Source organism: Trachemys scripta, chromosome 9 (assembly GCF_013100865.1).
Source record: "Trachemys scripta elegans isolate TJP31775 chromosome 9, CAS_Tse_1.0, whole genome shotgun sequence".
Classification (NCBI taxonomy): domain Eukaryota; kingdom Metazoa; phylum Chordata; order Testudines; family Emydidae; genus Trachemys; species Trachemys scripta.
The window spans coordinates 33,800,180-33,822,081 of NC_048306.1; the positions used below are offsets into that span (position 1 = coordinate 33,800,180).

The 21,902-nt window shown below is 39.0% G+C and overlaps 1 protein-coding gene across 1 annotated transcript in view; it reads left to right on the forward strand.

Annotated features, from left to right (window-relative positions):
• Positions 1-21,902, forward strand: part of PCDH11X (protocadherin 11 X-linked) — a 1,041,521-nt gene that overhangs the window by 639,117 nt on the left and 380,502 nt on the right. The window lies entirely within an intron of this gene.

Sequence of the window (21,902 nt, forward strand, 5' to 3'; positions counted from 1 at the left end):
TTTTTTTCAGTATATCTTTTCCCCATTTAAGTATTACTTTCTTGGTGCTATATCTTTTTATTCTTGTGTGTTTTCTAGTGTAATTAAGATTGAAAGCTCAAAGGGGTAAAACATGAGTAACAGACGAATGAGAAATTAAAACCAGAATTGTACTAATTCCAGGTCCTGTCTTCCAAGGAACTAAAAAGTCGCTTCTCCACTCTTGTGATGGAAATTTACCGGTAATACTATTTTGCTCTTGCATAGCACTTTACATTTTCAAAGGGCTGTACTACATTACCTAACAGTTGCCTGTAGACTGTTGCCTGTGTCTCCTTTGATTTATCTCTCTGGTATGCTGAAGTTCAGTAAAGGTAATGCAGCAGTCAGAAAGAAGTGTTATAAAGTGTGACAAACCCTATTCCCTCTAGGGTGTTCATCTGCCATAAAGTGTATTTCACATCTCTTTCATTATGTAATGAGAGGTGTTAAGTTCCCTTTTTACGCTAAGATGATACAACCCCGAGCTGACTACACAGACTCTGTCTTGCCTGAAGCCAGAGGAGATCCATCAATACAAAACATGTTCTGTGAGGGGGAGGGGGCAATGAGACTGTTACAACTAGCAAGACTAGGATGGATTTCCTAATACACTCAAACTGACCTCAGCAAGGTCTCTCTCTAGTTATATTTGGCAGGCTTTGGATATATATTGCCAGATTAGTTTCTTTAAATACTAAGTAGATTAGTAAACAACTTGATTTAAGGAAATATACTAGAGAAAACTGTTGAGAGCCTCAGGAAAGGCTCTAGGAGCTTTAGGGCGAAACACAGAAGATTAATCAGAAAGCAGTGTCTGGGGAGGCAGTTGTGAATCCATCAAAAACAAGTGTGCAGAGGAAGTTTAAAGAAAACTATCAGGTATCTGGGAGAGAGAGTAGGATATTGAATGGCATTAGGGCTCAGAGAGCTCTTTGAAGGTGGAAGGAAAATGCCAGAGGAGCAAAAATTAAATAAATCAATCAAATGTACAAGTAGAGGGAAAAGACAGTTAAACCATTTGGAGTGAAGATATCCAAAAAGTTCAGTCCTGACTCTGCTCCCTTCAGAAAAAAATACAAGATCAGTCTTTAAAAATAGCTTTCCGTGTTTTAGGGCCACCAAATCCTCCTATTCCAACTCTTCATGGTTGTTCAACCAACCATCAGAGAAGCTGTCACTTTTGTCATTTAAAAAACAAAACAAAAACAGAAAACATTATGATAAAAGAATGTTAAGGTTGCAAAGTCAAGCATTCAAGAGTTAGGCGATGCCAGAATTAAGGTTGCCTATAACCTGAGTTTGGCTCCATTATGTGTATGCATTATGATAAACTCTTTAAGTACACAATGGCATACTTTTTCCCCCATGGGACCCCTGCCTCATTCAGAGCACAAGACAGTATTTTCTGGTTTTTGGATTCTTGAATTTCTGATCCTTAAGTTTCTTCTGATGTATTTTTAAATGTTTTTCCTATTGAAAAAACAAAAACTCCCCACAAAAAAATGAAAATTCTATAATGTGGAAGTCTATTGACCCACACCTTGTACAGACACTGGGAAGAGCAAAAATAACTAGCATCAAGGCAATGTTTACAAAGCTCAACTTAGCTGTACCAATTGTTATCAGAATGGGTGGTGACAAATTCCTGAAAAAGTCCTCTGTGGTGACCTGAAACTTGTAAAGATCAAGAAAGTGAGACAACACAAAGATACCCTTAAGCAGAATCTCAACTCATGCAACGTAAATATTATTAACTTTGAGGACACAGTCAAGGACAGACCTGCATGGAGAACAACTATCAATAAAGGTTATAAACACTTTGAGAAAGACAGATGCAAAAAACTGACTGAAAAATGGGCCAAGTGTCATGCCAAGTCTTCTGTGGGAGCCTGCACATTCCTGTGTGACATCCATTTGCAACCTGGCTCCTTGCAGATCAGATTATACAGCCACAAGAGAACTCTCAAGATGCTGTGATGTCATCGTTGGATACTACGCACAGCCATTCAAGTAGGCCATTATCTTCTATGTATACAAATACTAGAGGAGAGTGAGAGGCACACTTTTCAATAGGTTTATCAGCTATTTGCTGACTGCAGGGGAATGGTGAGACTTGAGACTCAAGGCTCCTGGGTTCAGATCCAGGTTTTAGAAGGAAGTGTGCTCTGGTGGTTATAGACCTTTCTGTGCCTGTACTTCCAGACTGCCCCCCTTCTGTTCCCTCCCCACTCCAACCTTCCCATACACCCCAGCTTGTTTTCCTCCTTCTCTCATATTTAATCCTCATACCTTGGTTCCTGCCCTGTTTCCCTCTGCTGTCCCATACGCTCTGGTTCCTACAGTCTGTCTCCCCCTTCTGCCTCTTCTTCACCCCTGCAGATTTGAATCAGGGACTTCCTCCTACTTCATATTTGCTGCCTATTTGCTATTAGGGTAAGCACTGAGAGAGCTTTGTTCTGCGGCCTTATCAACCAGGATGAACATATGCAAAGAAAGTCCTGCTCTCAGACTCTGATATCCTGGGATGGAACATTTTCAGTGCTCTGTGGGGATGGTGCACGTGGAGTCCAGTTTATATGTAGGAGCTGCGAAGGGATAGAGCGTGTTCAGTATAGATGGAATCTTCAGAGAATTTAGCTGCCAATCTCTAACAAGTACCTGCTGAGCATGTGTGAACTGATTTTTTTGTTAAGGTGCTTATAAGCGATAGAAATTGGGGCGAACATTTTACAAGAACATCAGGGCAACATCCCTGCCAAATTTCAAGTCTCTGCTTTAAAGCATGGAGGCACTAGAACTCAGGGAATCTGTTGGAAGAATTCTTTTTTTAAACAAGGGCAAAGCAACATATTTTTCCCTAACCTCATCCTGAGAAACTATTGAAGCTGAGACTTCGCAGACAAGTGAAGACTTCAGTCTCCATTCCTGTCTATCTGCTATCCACCATTTGTAATTATAGACAGAAATACATATGTAATATAACGAGAGAGAGAGAGAACAGGAATGAACCGGAATATAAATATAGCAGTCTGTTTTAGGGTTTGCTTTTAGTTTCAGACAAGAGGTGAATACATAACACTGAGCTTGTGAGCTTTTCCAAGTGATCCCAGAAGAACTTGTTTGCCAAATCTCAAGAAAACAGCTTATTGTAACACTAAACAAAGTATAATTGGGAGAAGGTTATTGCTTCTAATAACAGAGCACAGCTATTTACACACATTCTTTTTTTTCCTGATGGGGAGTCTGATCTTTCTAGTGATTTACAAAATAAGTGTTAGGAAAACTCCTAGATAGCTATCATAGAAAATTAAATAAAAGAATGACAAGGCTGGGCTACGTATGATGAGGGAGAGATTTATGTAAATTCAGTCTGAACAGAAATGATGTAATAATGCAGATCAGTTTTGGGCTCTTTTTTTTCTTCTACATTTCAGGAGAGAGAGTGTAATAGCTGTCCATGATTGAGGTCAAGTAAGGAGGGAGGGTGTCATATCTTAATTCATCTAGCTAGAGTCTAATTTTCAGCTTCTTTGACCGGGTGGGGAATTGCACTGACAAATAATTTCCAGTAGGCACCAGGCAAAGATGTTCACTTCTTTCCTACAGGAAAAGAAATCAAAACAGCCTTGCACTGATCAGCTGGCACATACTGCTGGATCAATGGTTGGCAATTTGCAGGGCTGTGCTGTAGATAAGGCTGTCACATTTTGCCAGGCTCATCACTACCAGTCAGCCACATAATAGCTGATAGGTACCTTTCAGATAAAGACAAGCTGTAGATAGAAAACTGAAGGGAAAAGGGAGGTGGAGTGGTTAAGGGAGGAAGGGAGAGATAGTAAATTGGAATTTTCACATCCTTGTGTTGTAATTGTGCTCCTTTGGACCAGTGTCCATTGAAATTATGTAAATATAATATATATTAATTATAATATTTTCCCCAGAGTACAAGGTAATAGCATATTGTCCAATAAAGCTCTTAATTTATAAAAGGGTATAGAACTGATAAAAAGTGAATTGTTTGTTACAATGAGGGTTAGAGTTGGGTAGCTGTAGCCTCCTGGCACAAAAAAACTCCACCCACTGAGAAGCCAAAATGAGACTCCATTCATCTTCTTACTTCAGTAGTCCTCTGTTTTATGTGATCTGAATCTGGTGTAAAACATGGCAGCCTCCAGAAAAATAGTGCAGTGTTTGCTGACAGTAAATTTAGATGTAGCCTGTGTCCCACTCTTAGTAAAAAAAATCTTAAAAATCTAAGTCTCTCTTCTAATTCTGCCTGCAGATCCACAGATTCAGTGGAGGCTGTAAGGAAAATCACTAGTGTTGGGGTGACAATGCAAATTAAATGATTTATTATTTATTTTGCTGTAGTGCCTCAGAGCCCTAATCTTGAGCCAGGACCCAGGTGCTATGCAAACAAAGAAGTAAAAGTTGGTCCCAGACAAGGTGGTCTGGATGGAATGGTGTCAGAAGTGTTTCTGTGAACTGAAAGAAGCTCTGAGAAAAGATTTGTTGCTAGCAATCCCAGACTTTGACAATGGTTTTCACAGACCCTTCAGACATACTTCTTGGTTTAGTTTTGTCTTGATGCCTACTTGAACTCAAAGGGTTAAATCAGAGTACAGCTGGTCTAGACTGGAAAGAAAATAAGGAGTAAGAGATAAGAAAGCTTCAGGCACTATCTTCAAGGCAGCAAAGAACAGTGGGGCCATTACTGGGAGATGCTGCTTCCAGGTTCCATCAGAGTTAACAGGTTTTGTTTTTCCAATGCTGAGATCCTATAAAATCAAAAGATCCAGACCAATTAAAAAGGTGCCTCTGACAGAAAGGAAGTGGTGAGTGGTGAGTGTGCTGTGAGGCTGACCCACAAGCAGATCCTGACTGGGAGTCAGGGGTCTGTACCAAGCAAGCTGTAACTTGGTGTCCATGGAGAGGCATCAAGGCTAAGCTAAGTCTACCCAGGGGCTCAAGGGGGAGGCCAAGTGTGGGTAAACTGTTCTAAAAGTAGGTCTGTTTGTTATTTTAAATCCTCTTCTCTAAACTCTGTGAACCTTTTGGCAAAATAAATCATGTTTTGTTTGACAAGTGGTAGCACATTACACTGGAATAATTAGGCTAACACTAGTTAAACTGCTGAGCAGGCCCAGTGTTAACTAGCTATTTCCAGAAGCCTGATGTAACGGGGTGCGCTCACCACTCTGGTGCCTCTCGCTAGTTGTCTTGGGAATTAGCTCTGCAGGTAGTGCGCCCTTGCCACCGTCACTCCTGCTCTAGGACCCATGTCTAGCCAAGGACTGCAGCGTCCTTTTCAGCGACACTGCCCTCCCGCTGTGCCGCACTCTGTATTCCCCTCCTTCCAGGGGACCTGCAGTCTCTAGCCAGCCACTTCCCTCAGTGGCAACTGCAGTCCATTGTCCTGGGGCCACTTCCCATGCGGCTCCAGCACCTTCTTCTGCCCTTACCTCAGGGCCTCAGTCTGCAGGCCCTAGCAGCCAGCCAGGAGCTCTTTCTAACTTCCCCAGTGCCTGCTTGCAGCACTGCTCTGTGCAGGGTGCTGGCAGTTCTCTCAGCTCTCCACAGACACATTCCTTCCTCCCTGGGCTCCCAGCAGAGAACTGACTCTGCTGCCCTGCAGCTCCCTTTTTATATGGACCTGCTTGGCCTTGATTTGCTGCTTCCTTCAGCCCTTCTCTGATTGGCTGCATCCGGCACAGCCTCCCTACCGCGTCTTTTAACCCCTTTCTGCCAGTGAGGGGCAGCTGCCTCATCACACCTGACAACATGCTGACTATGCCAAGTAATTGTTCACATATTAAGGAGAGCCCTGCCTTCTCTTCAAATAGCCTGACTCTGGAGTGCCTATTAGAAATTTCACAGACCTGCCAAATTTCTTTCTTCTTGAGGGAGACTCCCTGTTTTTTACATTAATTTTAAAGGAATGTTGGAAGTACCTCCTCTTAGGATGGAGCATTTTCCTGTGTGTTTCAGAAAGACATTTAAAATATGACTCTTACTTTTTGGAAAATCTTCCCCATTTAGAGTATCTTGGCTGGGAAACTGACCCTTTTTAATCCTGTGCACAGAGGATGATGAAACATATACCTTCAGCAAGTTATAACATCATCCCTCAAGTTGAAAAGGATCTGCAAGTTGAAAATCCTAGCCTTTCAAACTATTTTCCAACTTGAGTTAGTCAATTCTAACGGTGCATTTCACCACTTTGTTGTGATTCAATGTCAGAAACTGTGGAAAAAAGAAGAGGAAAAAACTTTTCATTATTGGCATTCTGGGGAATTAAAGACTAGGAGCGAGAGAGCCACAGCAGCCGGCCGACATAGATTGTTTGTTTAATTCCTCCAATTTGTTCACCTTAATGAAACACCAAAAGGTTTGAGCGAACGGTAATTAACAAGAGAGAGCCTGCTTAATGAAACCAGTACAGGATGATATTTGTTTCAAGGATCGATAAAAGACTGTGAGTGAAGATCATCCTGGCATCATTCAGGAAAACAAACCACCTTGTGCCAATCAGCTGTCTGCTGCACATGGATGAATCTGTGTGGGGCATTTTAAATATTACATCAATAGAAAGTCTGGGAAGGGGAAAGGCTTGGTAAATTTGGAGGAATCTAGTACTTAAGTTGTTAGTATGTCAAATACTATAATTATAGTTGTAGCATTCCTCTTCTGTGCCTTCAATAGTCATTACAAAAAATTGTAGTGAAATAATCTAATTAAAGTGTGCTTTTTCTTTGAGCGTGTATAGAGTCTGTTGTGCAAGGTTTCTTGGTATTCTGGTTATTGTAGCTTACGTGCTTTCAGGAAGGGAGAAAAACAATGCAAAACAAAACGTAGGACTGCATTCTCAGAAAGAGAAAAAGAAGCCAACTGATAAAAAGATACTTCACTGACAGTCCCTGGGGCCCTCCAGAGACAGAAGTTTGATTTCCCATTGCCACTAGTTGGGTTAGCAATTACTACAACAGTAATTAGTAGCAAGTTTCCAGATCGCAGTGCACCAGGCAACAATTTTAGTTCCACAAATAAGTTACTATCAGAGAGGACTGGGTGAGAAAGGAAATCATGTCAGGCAGATTGTCCATAAAAATAAATAAGCAGTGTGACAGGGGTGTCTGTGTGCATGTTAGCAAAGTGAATGAGGAGGACAGTACATAGTAGATATAGTAATTAGTAGCAGACTGTAAGGTCTAACAATGGAACCAAATTTCAGACTAGCTGTGATGTTAGTTAATTTCCTTATTATAGAGTTGTTATGAAATATTACCTTTCTACATCTATCAAAATAATTTTTATTTTGACATCTTTAATTGACGAAAAGGTTTAGATAATGGTGAAGTATTGAAAGATTGCTTTATATTGCCTGTTTCTATTTAATAATTTTCTGTCACTAGATGAGGTTGTGGGAAGGGAGGAAGCAAAGAAACTAAAGGCAGCAGCCCCAGTTTCTACAATGGCTGTAGGATATGGAAGCAGTTGTAGTGGGGAATTGGTGATTGGAAATGGTGATTTTTGACAAAAGGTATAGAGCCATATCAGAAACTGAAAGATTGCAGTCCAGCTCACTGATAAATTAGGGTGGCCTAGAAGAGCACAACCGGGGCCTACATAGGAATATTCTGTGGCTAAGCTTGTGAATTCTTAGAAAAATTCTCAGAAGCCAAGGGAACGTCCTAATAAGATATGAAGAAGTGAACCAGAAGTGCATGGTATAGCAGAGAAGGCACAGGGAAGCCAAGGAGATTGCATACAAGTGCATGGAGAAAGCTTTGTGATGCCTAGTGGGAGGCCTACTAAACCCCAGAGGACTGAGAGTCCACTGGAGCTTTTCAAAAAAATCAGAAAGATTTTTTGTTGCAAAATGGTTCCCATTTTTCTTTGGAAATGCATTTTTACAAAATTTTCCCAACCAGTTCTAGAGTTTATAGCAACAGAAAACCTAGCCAGAGAAATATTATCTCTCACAACTCTGCCTATATAATCTACACTATATGTGCTATCCTCACTGTTGTGGTACCTAAGAACCTATAAAAATGTATCAACTGTAAAATCAGCTAAAGCGCAGACTCACTGGATGGTGGTAATTTTTCATTCCTTCCTAAAGATTCTAACATTTTCTCAAACCTTTTATTGAACACTTGCATATTGCTATTGGGAACTATGATACAGTCTCTAAGCCCATAAGCAAGCCTGGGCTTAATCTTGAAGTTATCAGAGGACTGATTAGATGCTTAATGGTAAGTTTTAGACTAAATGATTTGTGGATTTTAGCCATAATCAATAACACAATCAATTTACTGAGCTCAGCTCTCATAAAACAGAAATGTAATGTTAGGCCTGTGTACTTGTGTCCATTTATTGCTGAGTTTGACCCACACAAATATCCCCTGATATCAGAATCAAGTGATGCAGGGATTATTCCAGCACTGCAAACTCTTAAATACAGAAAAATGTACAAATTACTTCCCCAAGCTGGTTAAGCCATAAAACCAAAACTTTATTTCAATTTGTATCAATAAACCATTATTGCTTTTGGGAGATCGGTTCAAATGCTCATGTGCTTGACGACCCTATGATCAAATAGTAGTTTGGTCAAATACATAACAAATGTAGCATTCTCTAGGCAACAGAAAGACGTCGTCTAAAACAGAATGAATTCTGAGAATTGTTGAGGTTTTTTGCTGCAATCTGCGAAAAATTACCATAATAGTAAAGATTCAAAGAGGAAGTTATATGTTCCTTATTAAATACTGCTAAAGTGTAAGAGCTAGGTAAAGCTCATTCGACAGGCAGATGCCTGATTTACCTACATAAACACAAGTTTTGGGCACAGAAAATGGGAGCGTATATAAAATTTGGCGGTGAAGTTTTCTTGCTCATTTAATCCAGAGCGCCATGTTTTTGGTGGGCCTTAATTATATAGGAGCAGTTTGCTGCCCTCTTAACCTCCCTCTCTCCCCTCACCCCCCAACTGCGTGCATGCATATGGCCCAATAGCATGCGCAAATGGATATTCCCTACACATTTGCATATGTAGTTTAACATTGGTATAACTGGTATCAGACTCTGGGCCATACTCATTATGGTCTAGTATCAGCTTATTCACTGCTACCAATTTTCCCCTGGTTTTATATCTAAACCATGTGAAATGCGAATTTCACATGTTTTCACTGTTAAAGCACAAAATGGCCCGAGTTTACTTGAACAGTTTTGCATATCTGTTGACGAACCTGGACTAAGTTTCACATATGAAATAAAGCTTGATACCAAGCAAATTTCATGGGTGAAATTCTAAATCTCATTGAAGTCAATAGCAAAACTCCTGCCATTAACTTCATTCTGTCAAGTCTTTAATCTTATGTGTTAATAAACACAACAGCACTCTTACTATAGTACTGCATATGAAACAGTGATCCTGTTCTTTTCTCATTCAACGTTTGCAACTGGCAAACTTGCAGGGATGGTGTGTTAATATTTCATATGCTAAACTGTCCAGACCTCGCATCACTTACTTTGTCCTCTTGTTTTTTTTAAACGGTATGAATTTCAGATGCACACATGCCAGAAAACTGTCTATCTTATGTTGCTATAGCGCCATGGAGAACATTACGTTGAAACTTGGAGATAGACACTGTCATCTCTGATACAGTGACTATTTCCTATGTGGACGTGAACTCAATAAGTCCAGCATTGTGTCAGCAATGAGCTGAAAGCCAGACTGTTATATTCATACACTCCACCACTGTTGTGCCTCACCTCACACATGTGGTTTATTCTGCATGAGCAAGCCGTATAATACTTTGAGAGAGATTCCCTTGCTGATTTTCCCTTTCAGTGATTTAAGAGGCTCCTCCCTTGTCTCTGAAGGTACTACTCTGTCTGCACTTCAAGAGTTTCTTAGTAATCATCATATTGTCTGTTCTTATGCTGAAGTTGGCCTTCTTGTGTGCATCTATAATGAGAAGGTCTGTCTGTCATTCTATCTATCTAATAATTTGATGGCCAGGTAATGCTCTATCTACCTACCTACCTACCAATCATTTGGTGGCCAAGTAATGCGGATGCACAGTTGTAATATGATCATCAGTACCGAACACATCAAAATGGATGGGAAAATATACTGTGCAAATAGCAAAAGTAAGATAATACAAAATGTGAAGACTCCTGTCTGCTGGCTTCATGTCTATTCATATAGTCCCTGTTTAACATACACACCTTATTATAGCAGAAAGAGGGCTGAATTAAATTGCTATGTAAATTGCTCATTGTTCATAAGTTGGTCCAGAAATGGGTACAGGTGATCAAGTGTTCTATACTAAAGCATGGAACAATTTGACATTCAATGGGAGTGCAAAAATAAAGTGTTAAAAATGAATGGAGAATGGAACAACACAGCCGATTTTCTTCAACTAATAAAAAAGATTCACATCTACTGTCAGTTCATGAAGTTCACTAGATGCCATTGAAGAGCATTGTTACAGTCCAGGTATGTATTTATTTTAGTTGTCAGGGAACCCTGTTACCTGTGAATGCCATAAGTGAAAAGTGTTATCTGCAGAATTCTATTAAGTGAATTAAATGGAATAATGTATTTCTTTACCTGTATAACACTAATTCAAACTTGTTAAAATTACATTTTTCACTTATGGAATGTGCAGGTAAATCCCAGGCTGGGTTTCCTCCCATAAAACCAAATAAAATGAAAGGCTCTAAAAAGCATCCCTGTGGACCTTTTTCCTCTTATTCATCTCAGAAACAGAAACTGTTTTAGTTGTGATAGATAAAAAAAAACCATTTTAAATGTGAGTGGGGAAGTTGTGCATTAACAAACACACCATGCAAAAGCAAAGGAAGCTATGTATATATTTTCTGTAGCATGAATTAGTAAGGAGAGGGAAAATGGTCACTAGTGTTACAGATCTAGATGCAAATAAAAAATTAGTGAGGAGGTAATTGCATCAATCAGAAATTGCAGAAATCAGAAATGTGCCATTATATGACATGAACAATATGTTTCTTCTAACACTTTGGTACCCCAGGTTATTATCATCTCTCTACGAGGATGAAGATTGAATTCATGTTCATTTTTGTAATTTCTTTTCCAAATTACAGAATCTCTCTGCTTCTTACTGTACTTCCTCTTTCTACCCCCTTCCCCCATTTTCCACATGCCTTCTTCTGAAACTTTCATTATCTGTTTTGGGCAGATTTATCAAGTTCATTAATTTAGGCTATGTTTACATGATCAATATTTTGCTTCTTGCTTGCCGGAGAAAAATGTGCCAAAAAGAACTACATTTGTAAGTTGCACTTTCCTGACAAAGAGATTGCACTGCAGTACTTGTATGAGGTGAATTGAAAAATATTATTTCTTTTGATTATCATTTTTACAATGCAAATACTTGTAATAAAAAATAATATAAAGTGAGCAGTGTTGTAATTGAAATTGATATATTTGAAAATGTAGAAAAAACATCCAGAAATATTTAATAAATTTCAATTGGTATTCTATTGTTTAACAGTGTGATTAATCGTAATTAATTTTTTTATGATGGCTGCCACTTCCTGCAGCTCCCATTGGCTGGGAACGGTGAACCACGGCCCCTGGGAGCTGTGGGTGGCCGTGCAAATATAAACAAACTGGCAGCCCAGCAGAGGATTACTCTGATGGGCTGTATGTGGCCCGCGGGCTGCAGTTTGCCCACCACTAATCTATGGGTTTATTCCTATTGATGAGGCACTAGCAATTAAATGCAGCTAAACATGTTCTCCCATATATTTCATGCAGCTGAACAGTAACTAAACACATTTCTGTTTTAGTTTTTTTTTTTTTACTTTTTCTCTTCCAGTTTGATTTTAGAAATACAAAATAAAATTTTCAATAGGAATTAACATTTTGTTTCATACAGCACTCAACATTGATTTGTGTCTGCTTATTGTTTGTGTATCATTCTTCCTTCCCGCCTCAATCCCCATGATTTCCTTGACACAAGTTCTTGTTTTGTATCCTTTATGCATGTCAGCTCTACAGGGACAGCTACTTCTTATTTAGGAATGGGAAATGGGTTTGGCAAAACTGCATTTCTTTCGCTGGTGTAATTTTTTTATGCTAGCATTGGAAGAGAGAGGAAAAAATAACCTGTAGACTAAAAAAAGCTGCAGTAATGTTATGTATTACACTACAATGACTGCATTAAAACCACTGACAGGTACTGTAAATAAAGTCTTTTATTTTTTTTTTACTTATTGATTGTAACTCTTAGCAACCTTTACATTGTCCGGGTAGAACTGGTTGAAAATAATATATGATAAATCTATAGCTCAGTATTTTCAATTTTTAAAAAAGTAAGGACCAGCCAACCTTATTATCAAAGACAAAGCATTGCTATACATGTGTTGCTTTGATTTGCTAAGCACTAATTGATGTGTTCCCCGTAGTATTGAAGTGTTAACAATAGCTGCAAAGGAGAAGACAAAAACTTTCTTCTTTTCACAACAGGAATGTGTTCTTTTACAGCCCTCTTATCTGTTCTTTATTACACATTTCTTCTGAATACAATGGACCCAATTTTGCTCCCACCGAAATAAATTGGAATTTTTGCCTTTAATGTCGATAGGATCAGAATCAGTCCAGTGGGCCACATTCATCTCTGAGACTGAAAATTAGCCTGTCTTCAGACAGGAAACAACATGCAGTGCCAACTCAAAGGTCTGCTTGTATTCAGAGGAGGAATTCCATTCCTGCAGGCTCAGGTGTGATACCCCAGCTCTCGCCCTCCCCCCCCCCAGTTCATGCACTCCTGGAAAAGAGGGCTATTGGCCATTTACTATGATCAGCACTTCCAGGGGGCTGAAAAGTACTTTCTTACAATGTGGAAAAATTAGTGGGAACCAGTATCTAACATAGTAAGTAAATTCAGGTGTCCATCACTGCACCTGCCTCCTGGCCCACTTGATCGTAGATCCTGGACTAGGCTGAACAGGTTACTCTGATTCATCCACAGTTATTGCAACTGTGCACTGAATTGGCCTGGTTTTCTCTCCATACTGTGACTGTGGGCTAGTGTTGCAGACAATAACTCATGTGCTGGAAGAGTGCCCCCGTGACATCTGGAGGGTGGTTTACAATGCCTAGCCTCCCTGGATATAGAGTTGCCTCCTGGTTATGGAACCTGGATATGGAGCTCAGATGTCTGCATACAAGAAGATCTGTTAGACTTTGATGCAGTTACAGCATGGCCTAAAGATTAGAGGTGGGTTGAACCAGATCATGATAGCCTTTCCCTCTGGATTTGGGGAAAATTTGAAACTGGATCCTGATCTAGATTTGAAGTTCATGGCTCAATCCCATCTTTAACAATCACACATCAAAATGACACAGTGGACAAAATGGAAAATAACACATTCCATTTACTATATATTTGAATTTTATCATATCCTGTGTATAGATTCCCATATCACTGAGAGAATAGTGGTGTTACGTTCTACTACATCACATCTTCAAGATTCTAATATCAAAGAACTAGTAATAGTCTTTGAATCCAGTAATCACTTCTTTAGAATATGGGAAATAACAGTTTTCCCTGGAACAAGTACAGATCCAGAGTGTGTTGCTTCCTGTCTTAAATCCAGAATATGTTTATATTAACATCGGTCAGTATGCCTGTGCAGGTTACTAACCATCAAAACTACAAGCACTGGCCTGAGTATGTTGCAACAGTTCTGCGACTCTCCTGAATCACAGAACTGTTGCACAAGATAAATGCATACAGTGCTTGTAGACAGAAAACAAGATATAGAACAGATTGCAGCTCCAATTAGTCAGTCTAAAGCCTTATTTGTGGAATGTTAGACTTTAAGGGTTATTCTGTTTCACACAAGAAACAAAGCCACAATGACCTTGAACTAGAAGGACTCCAGCTATGTCTACAAAGATGTTAAATTCTTATTTCTATAGACCTGATGATAGAAGTAAAGGAGAAATAAGCTGTAGAGCTCAGTATCTGTGCAAAAACTGTCACATAGTATAGAGAAATGTGCTCCATGCTCAGCAAACCTCTACATTCACACTATACTGAGCCCTGACAAATAGCAAGAAATGTCAGGATGCCAGGAGGTGGTGATAGGGCATAGTAGTGCTTACATGCAATCCAGTGAATGCACACTAGGTACATAGCAGTCATTTGTAAGTTTTCACTCACTGCTAAACCAGCCAGAATTAGTGGCTTAAGAGTTGCATTTAAAAGAAATTAGTAGCAAGGGTAGATATAATGCCCAGCCATTGATGCAGAAATATGTCCAACGATTCTATGAAATCACTGAACCAGAGTCTGCTTTTAAACCTGTGTAAATCTGAGGTGACTTCATTGATTTCAGTGATATTACCCTGGATTTACACAGGTGAAACAGAGGCAAATTCTCCCCCCGTATAACTTACAGCTGTTCTGTGCCTAGCTGCCTCTGCTGAATACAGTATTTTGGCCAGCCCAATAATTTGCAGTGCCTGATTGTGTAACTAGAGTGGCTCAGTGGTGCCAGTTCAGAGCCCTCATCCTCACTCTGTAAGATTAAATCTATAACGAAACAAAACAACAAAACCCCATTCCCTTCCTATGTATAGCAATTCTGCACCAAATATCCACCCACCCTTTATAAAAACTGTGCACCATTTTCTTGTGGACATAATGTGTAACACGATTGCAACAAGTAACTGAGTAGGTACTTGTATCTATTGATGCAGCACAAAGTATAGTCTTTTATAGAATGGACAAAAGATGGTTATGGACAAAAGAATGGCAACTCTGCTGCTCATACATATTTCAATTCCATATAATCAGGCATGCATGTCAGTCAAATCCTGCCCAGAGGCCAGTATGCTAACCCGTATGTTAGAGTTTGTTGTTGTTGTTAAATACTAGACAGTCAATATACCCATTTGGCTGCATAAAAATCCTGTAAAATGAAGACAAGTAAGTGTAAGCCAAATTTTAACGAGGAGAGCTTTTTAAGTGCAAAAGCCCAAGTGTACATAGAAGTGATGTTAAGCGTAGTGATCTCCATTAGAACAACAGCCCATGCTAACTCCCACAAGCATTCACATTATGGTAGCTGCAAGATGCGGATGTAAAGGTGGTGAAATGACAATTACAAATCTTTAAAGGAGGCGTTTGAATGAATTCTCTCTCTTTTTTTGACTTCCTAGGTTTTGCCCATATATTAAAAGAATATACGACAACTGTGAAAAGTTCACAGATTAAGTTATTTAGGATGCTTATTTTTCTCCAGTATATAGAATCTTGAAATAACCATAATTACTAGATATAAATATCTAAATGTATAAAAAAAAATGAAATATTAAAAAGAATTAGTCTTTTTACATGTGGAAAGTTTTTGGTTTCAGTTTAGGGGACTGGCCTGGCTCTTTTTCTAATTTTAACTAAATTTGTTATTCCTAGTATCAACAAAAAGATTGTCTAGCATAACACATGAGGGAGGCTTTCAGGGATAATGGATGCACACATGCATTTCTTGGAGTGCCTCTGTTGCATGCACTTTTGAAAATAACCCTAGTACATGAATCCTGAAGTCAAAGAGCTCACAGTGCATTAGAAACCATGTCTTACTCTCCCTGAGACTTAAAATGAAAAATACTTTAGAAAACAAACAAATAAAAAAGTTATTGGCTCTTAAATGTCAGCAGAAGATTCATATTGACAGCACTGTGCTGTTTGCAACAGCCAGATCATTAACAACAAATAAAGTCTATTTCAGGACAACAGTAACCAAATTGGCAAGGTGATTTCATAGATTGTCAATTCACCTGCTGTACTAAAATTAATATTGTAGAGGAGAGGTGTTCGTCACACAATTACATAAAGTTTGTTGGTATTTTGAGCATCTCTCAGAGATCTCCAGAGGATTTGTATGGAAGACTTCCTGTACTTACACAAAATAGTAAGTTAGTATGTTGGCAGCGAAAAAAAAAAAAAGTTACCACTATATTTTCTTCATTGTTTATAGATATGACAAATACAGCTCTAGAAATGTGTTATTAAAGTGTTTATTTTGGTCCTTAAACTACATCAACTAATCACTTTGTAATTAGGTGGACAAGAACTCTTAAAGGAAAAGGGGAGAAAGGCAAGTTTAGCAAGTCTAGAAAAAAATAATAATGATGGAATGAACACACCCACCCATCCACCCCTTATCTTATAATTACAAATCCATCAGTAATACCCAGGATTATTCTTTGTGGATGACATTTTGTCAGTGACAGAGCAGGAGGTTACAATAATTATAAGTAGAAAATAATACCTAATTATGTGTGGGAAGGCAGATAGGATTTACTGGAAATGTGAAAACAGTTCTGGAACTCATAATTGAAAATGGCAAAGTTATTTTTGTTTTGTTTTGTTTTTCCTTTGTTATTAATGCCAAGGATGATGCATTGTGTTGTTAGGACATAAATCAATATATTTTAGAAAGCTACAAAGAAACTAGAGATATAAGATCTCTGAATAAAGCCTATTCCTCCTTAAGGCCCTGATGCTGTAAACACTAATGTGTGTTTGCTTGATGTCACTAAAATCAATGGGACTATTCAGGGTAACTGACTATTTTAGAATGCAAACCAAATTTAGCACTGATAGGAAAATAGACTTACAGTACTATATGTAGAGCAGGTGCCTCAAATAAACCAGTTCCGTACTACGAAGTTGTCTTTACTGTGACTTCTCACATTACAATTAGATTCTGAGATACTTACATGGAATAGTTCTTTACACTGTGAGTAGCCCCATTGGAATCACTATATGTAAAAGTATCAGAATATAGCCCTTAAACTGTACACACCATGGGATGTATATATTAATACTGTAAATAGTGCCAACTCCACCTGCTTCTAAAAAGTATGTGGATTAATAATTGTGTTCTTGTGTGATTCAAGTGGTGTCTGGAAGTTGCCTTTCTTAAACACACTTTGATCCAAGTTTATTAGGACATGAAAGAAAAAGACATTTTAGAATATTATGCAATGAGAAAAGTTAAAAATTAGTTTAAAAATATTCCTCAATTTGCCAACAAGAACTCTTTACTCATGTGTACAATCTCCTAAATATTACTGAGTCATAAAAATCAGTGGAATTGTTGCCTGCAAATTAGCTGTTAAAGAAGTGTGATATTTGGTTGAGATAATTCTGATGGATATCTGGACTTTGTTGACCTGAATCTACCTGTAGTCTATGTAATCACAACAGGCCTTAAAACTCAACTTAGTTACAACCTGATTTCTTCAAACAATAACATGTGCACAGCATTTCAATTTAATTTAACTATATGGAAATTTTGAAGAGTCTGTGTTATTCTATCATTAAGATCGTTTGGGACAACTAAAAGACTTACACAGATGCTAAATTTATTACAGAGCCCAGTTCTTAATTAATTTTAGCTCATAACGAATTAACACATTTACTTGTAAATTCTCTGCAAATTAATTCTTACTCAAAATTAAGTGCAATAACTTTGGAGAAGAGAGACTATATTTTTCATACATATCAGAGATTGAATTCCTGTGCAAAATGGAACTCAGCCCTAACCTATGGAACCGTGACTGGCACCTCTGTAATATACAGCGAAGCTCAGTAACTATTGGGTGATTATTGATTACAGACATTTTATTTGGCGTGCTATGACTTGGATTGGGATGGGAAAGGTACGATAAAGGATTATCTAAGATAAGATAATGTAACTGTTGTAGTACTAGTAAGAAATTCCCTTGTAATGTGCCAGGCTGACCATGTAATTCAGTAATACATTTTTCTTTCAATTTATGCAAGTCTTAGATGTACCCTTTTCTTACTTCTTTCTCACCTCCACTTGTAGTATATATTACTACCTTATTTTTCAAGACACTTCCACTGTACACTGCTCTGTTACTCCTATTTGCCTAAAGGAGAAAAGCAGCTGGGAAGGGGAGAAGGCAGACTCTTTTATTTCAAACAAAGTAGTAGAAAATACTTTTTTTTTATTTGTATGTATTATGGGCTCCTTTAGGATAGAAAAGGAATTTTGGTAAGAGCCCATCCTTGCTGTGAGATTTTTATAGTGCAAAGCTCTTTGGGTGGTCAAAGCAAATGTTTGTTTTATCATGTTTTACCACAGTGATGTCTGTCTAATCCTCTGGTCTTAGAATTGGGTTTAATGAGATCTTAACATCACAGAAGCAAGAGGCTACTTATACATAATATATTCTTATATACTCTCCCATTCTATGTGTATATTCAAAATATAGAGATTCCTACACTAAGTATATTACCTATACACCCACTAATAAATATATATAATATATATATGGTGTAGGTATCTATATATGGGTCTGTTTTTTTCAGAGGTGCTTTGCACCCAGTTCCCACTGATTTCATATCCATCTACACTTTCATACATACACTTTCGTATAAAGAAAAGTAGGATATATGCATAGATTGCACTTTGAAGCATGTAAACAATGCACTACCCTCTCATAATTCATGTTACCCATCCCTAAAATGTTAATGGATTTGATATTTCATCTGTGAATTACAAACTCTTCCTATTAGGGAGGAGTTTACATCCATCAAACTCTTACTGCTGCTCAGTTATTGATACTGATGTGGTTCCACAGCTAAAGCACCGAAGGGGGGAATGGCAAAGAAATTTTTGACAAGAGCTGACTGAAAACCTTGTTAGATTCATATATAGAAACAAATAAAGGCCAGACAGGTTTGAATTACAGGCCCCTAATTCCATATCTGGAACTTGCTGACTGTGTCCAAATCCCTTGAGATTCATTCTCTCTCTCTCATTCTGTTTAAGATGTCACTTTAACCTGACATCTCAACTGAAACTCATCATCCTGGAATCTCAGCTGTCTGTTAATATATGTACTATCCAAAGGTTTTATTAGCTAGGAACAACATTTTTTTCCCCTCCAGTAAAGTGCAAAAGAAAGGTGGTTTCATAAAATTTTATATAAAATCATTACTATCTTTTCCTTAACATAAAACAGTCATTAAATATCGATTGAGTACAGATCACAGTCTACTGGTTGAACAGTCAGGAAAAGAGTAAGAGCTTGAGTAAGGCTGAGGGTTTTCTACCAGGGAAGCAGAGCTGTTCCTTCACATAAAAATACCTTTCAGAATCACATACAAATTTGTGTTATGCTGCATCACATCTCATGGAGAAACAGCACTGTTTCTGAATTAGCACTGTGTCTCTTCCATTGACTATATATAGAGATTGTATGGGATGTATTTGTATAGTAAACATGCAAATACTGGTGTACAGAGTGTGCATGGTTAAATGAGGAAGGTCTATTGTGTTGTATTGCTGGAAAACTATGCTATTAGCGACACAAAATATTGCTAATGTTGGAATGTATTAGGTCAATCAAGTGAAAAAGGCAGATAGTACAGAGTGGTTTGAATGCTCCCAGTAAAGAGATAACTGAGTCCAATGGAACTCAGCCAATATATCTGTGTGCACACACGCATATAAATGTTACATATAAAAAAACGTTTAGGTTGCAAAATGAAGCACTCAAAAATAAGCAAATGTTAAAACTAAGCTAGTCTGTACAAGCGTAATTCTATCCCATTGTGTATGTGCATACAGTATTACATACACACACACACAAACTATGACACAAATATAAAGAAAATTATATTTTATGACTGCAGTGGACAGTAAACCCAAACATATCAGCCAGTAGAAATGTTATACTCAAGTACTTATCAGTATTAATGACTGGCAATCATTTTATTATGGGTATAATCACTAATGTATTATTTAGCACAGCTATATGAATGCAAGTATCCATATGAATGTTATTGCAGTACTGGGAGAAAAGCAAGGCACTGAAATCTATTGGAATCTGATCATGTTATCAAGTACTGTTATTTCTTTTCATTAACACATGCTAAATACACAAGGTCAGTTAACTATATATAGTTAAGAATAGTCATTGTGTATCAAGTGTATCATTAATATATCAGTGCAAAATGTGTGACCCACTGCAGCCAAACAATATGATGGAAAGCTTCTGCAATGATACTTTGGTTTTGTAATAAAAAAGAAAACAGAAACAGAAATATTTTTTAACTTGCTCATGGCACTTCAAATCATGCCCCACTACATGTTGTCTATAAGTCTCTTCAAATCTACAGAAATGATAGGATAGATAAGATTCTTATTGCGCTGATGCATGCGTAGTGAGACTGTTGTCCTAATTTGTTGCAGTGGATTCAAATAGTGTGAGTACTAAAGTAATCATAGTATTCCAAAAACTGAAGAAGGTTATGGTTTGCAATCTATGCAAATTGTTTTTTAATAATTTAGTTCACTTATAATCTAGTCCATACAAGACAGACCTTTGCTTGATTTTCCTTTTTAAATCTAAAGCTTTAATACTTCCTGTTCACTTAAGCACAACAGTAGTATTAAAAGGAAAGTAATGGGCTTTTTCTCTCTATGAAATGTTTATGAAGTATTTGTTTATCACAATGTACTGGCTTGTTAATTGGTTAGTTACTTGCTTAAGCAAGCAAATAACATAGGAAGGATTGTGCCATTACTCTGAAACTAAACGAAGTGGCAGTAAATGCACTATCCATTTTTGCTAATAGTATTTCCCTGTGGCTCCAGTGAATGGGCAATCTGGAACCTAAGAGACAAAGAAAAACCTGTGTGACAGATCTAAAGGCCAGGGCTTCGCTAAAACACAACCCACTCTTTCGCAGACTACAACAGTTGAAATCAGCATGGGCTTCATGATTTCAGTGTTCCTGTAGTTCCCGCTTTAGTCCATTTTTCTATACTCCATTTAAGACAGAATCCCCCTCTTTCCGGTAGCCATATAAATTGTGAGGTGTTGCCTTGGAAACACAGCTGTACATGCAGCTGTTGCAACTGTGCTTGTTACCTTTCCTTTATCAGAAAAGGTTTTCATAGTTTTTCCATATTTGTCCAATGTTTTTTGATACTGTAACTATTTGTGGCAATATCACAAATTGCTATAGCTGGAGGCAAGAAAGCCTAAACCTAACGAAGTATAGAATATAGGGCTACCATATGTCCGGATTTCCCCGGACATGTCCGGCTTTTCGGTCTATAAATAGCTGGGGGGGATTTTTAAAAATCTAAAAATGTCCGGGATTTCCCCCCGGTCAGCTATTTATAGACAGAAAAGCGGCGGCCAAGCGCCGCTGGGCACCCAAAGCCCCTTCCCGGCTCCCCCCATCCCCTGCAGCCTTACCACGCAGTCCGGCCCTGCAGCTGTCTTCCCCCTCCTCCACTCCCCTGAACACTCCGCCCACCTGCTCCTCCCCCTGCCCTGCTTCCTGCGAATCAGATCTTCGCGGGAAGTCTGAAAAGAAGCAGGGGCAAGCGGGAGGCAGCAGCAGGTAAGCTGGGGCAGGGGGGTGTGAGGAGGAGAGCTCCAGGGAAGCGCGGCTCCGGCTGCGCGGCTCCCTCCGCCCGGGCCGAGTGGCGCCCAGTGGCCCCAGAGGCCCCGGCCTGGCTTGGGCCCCAGGGCGGCGGCCCTGGTTCTGGCTGAGCACGCCAATCCGGCACTGGCCGAGCACCCCCAGCCTGGCCCCGCTCGGGCCCCAGCAGCGCCAGCCCAGCACTGGCCAAGCACCCCCGGCTCCGGCCCGGCTCAGGCCCCAGCCCCGGCCAAGCGCATCGGCCTAGCCCCGGCCGAGCACCTCCAGTCCGGCCCCAAGCCCTGCAATCCTGGCCAAAGCGCAGCCTGATTCCTGGGCTCTTTAAAGCCGGCCCTGGTCAGGGGACAGGGATGGGGGGTTGGATGGGTCATGAGTTTGGGGGGG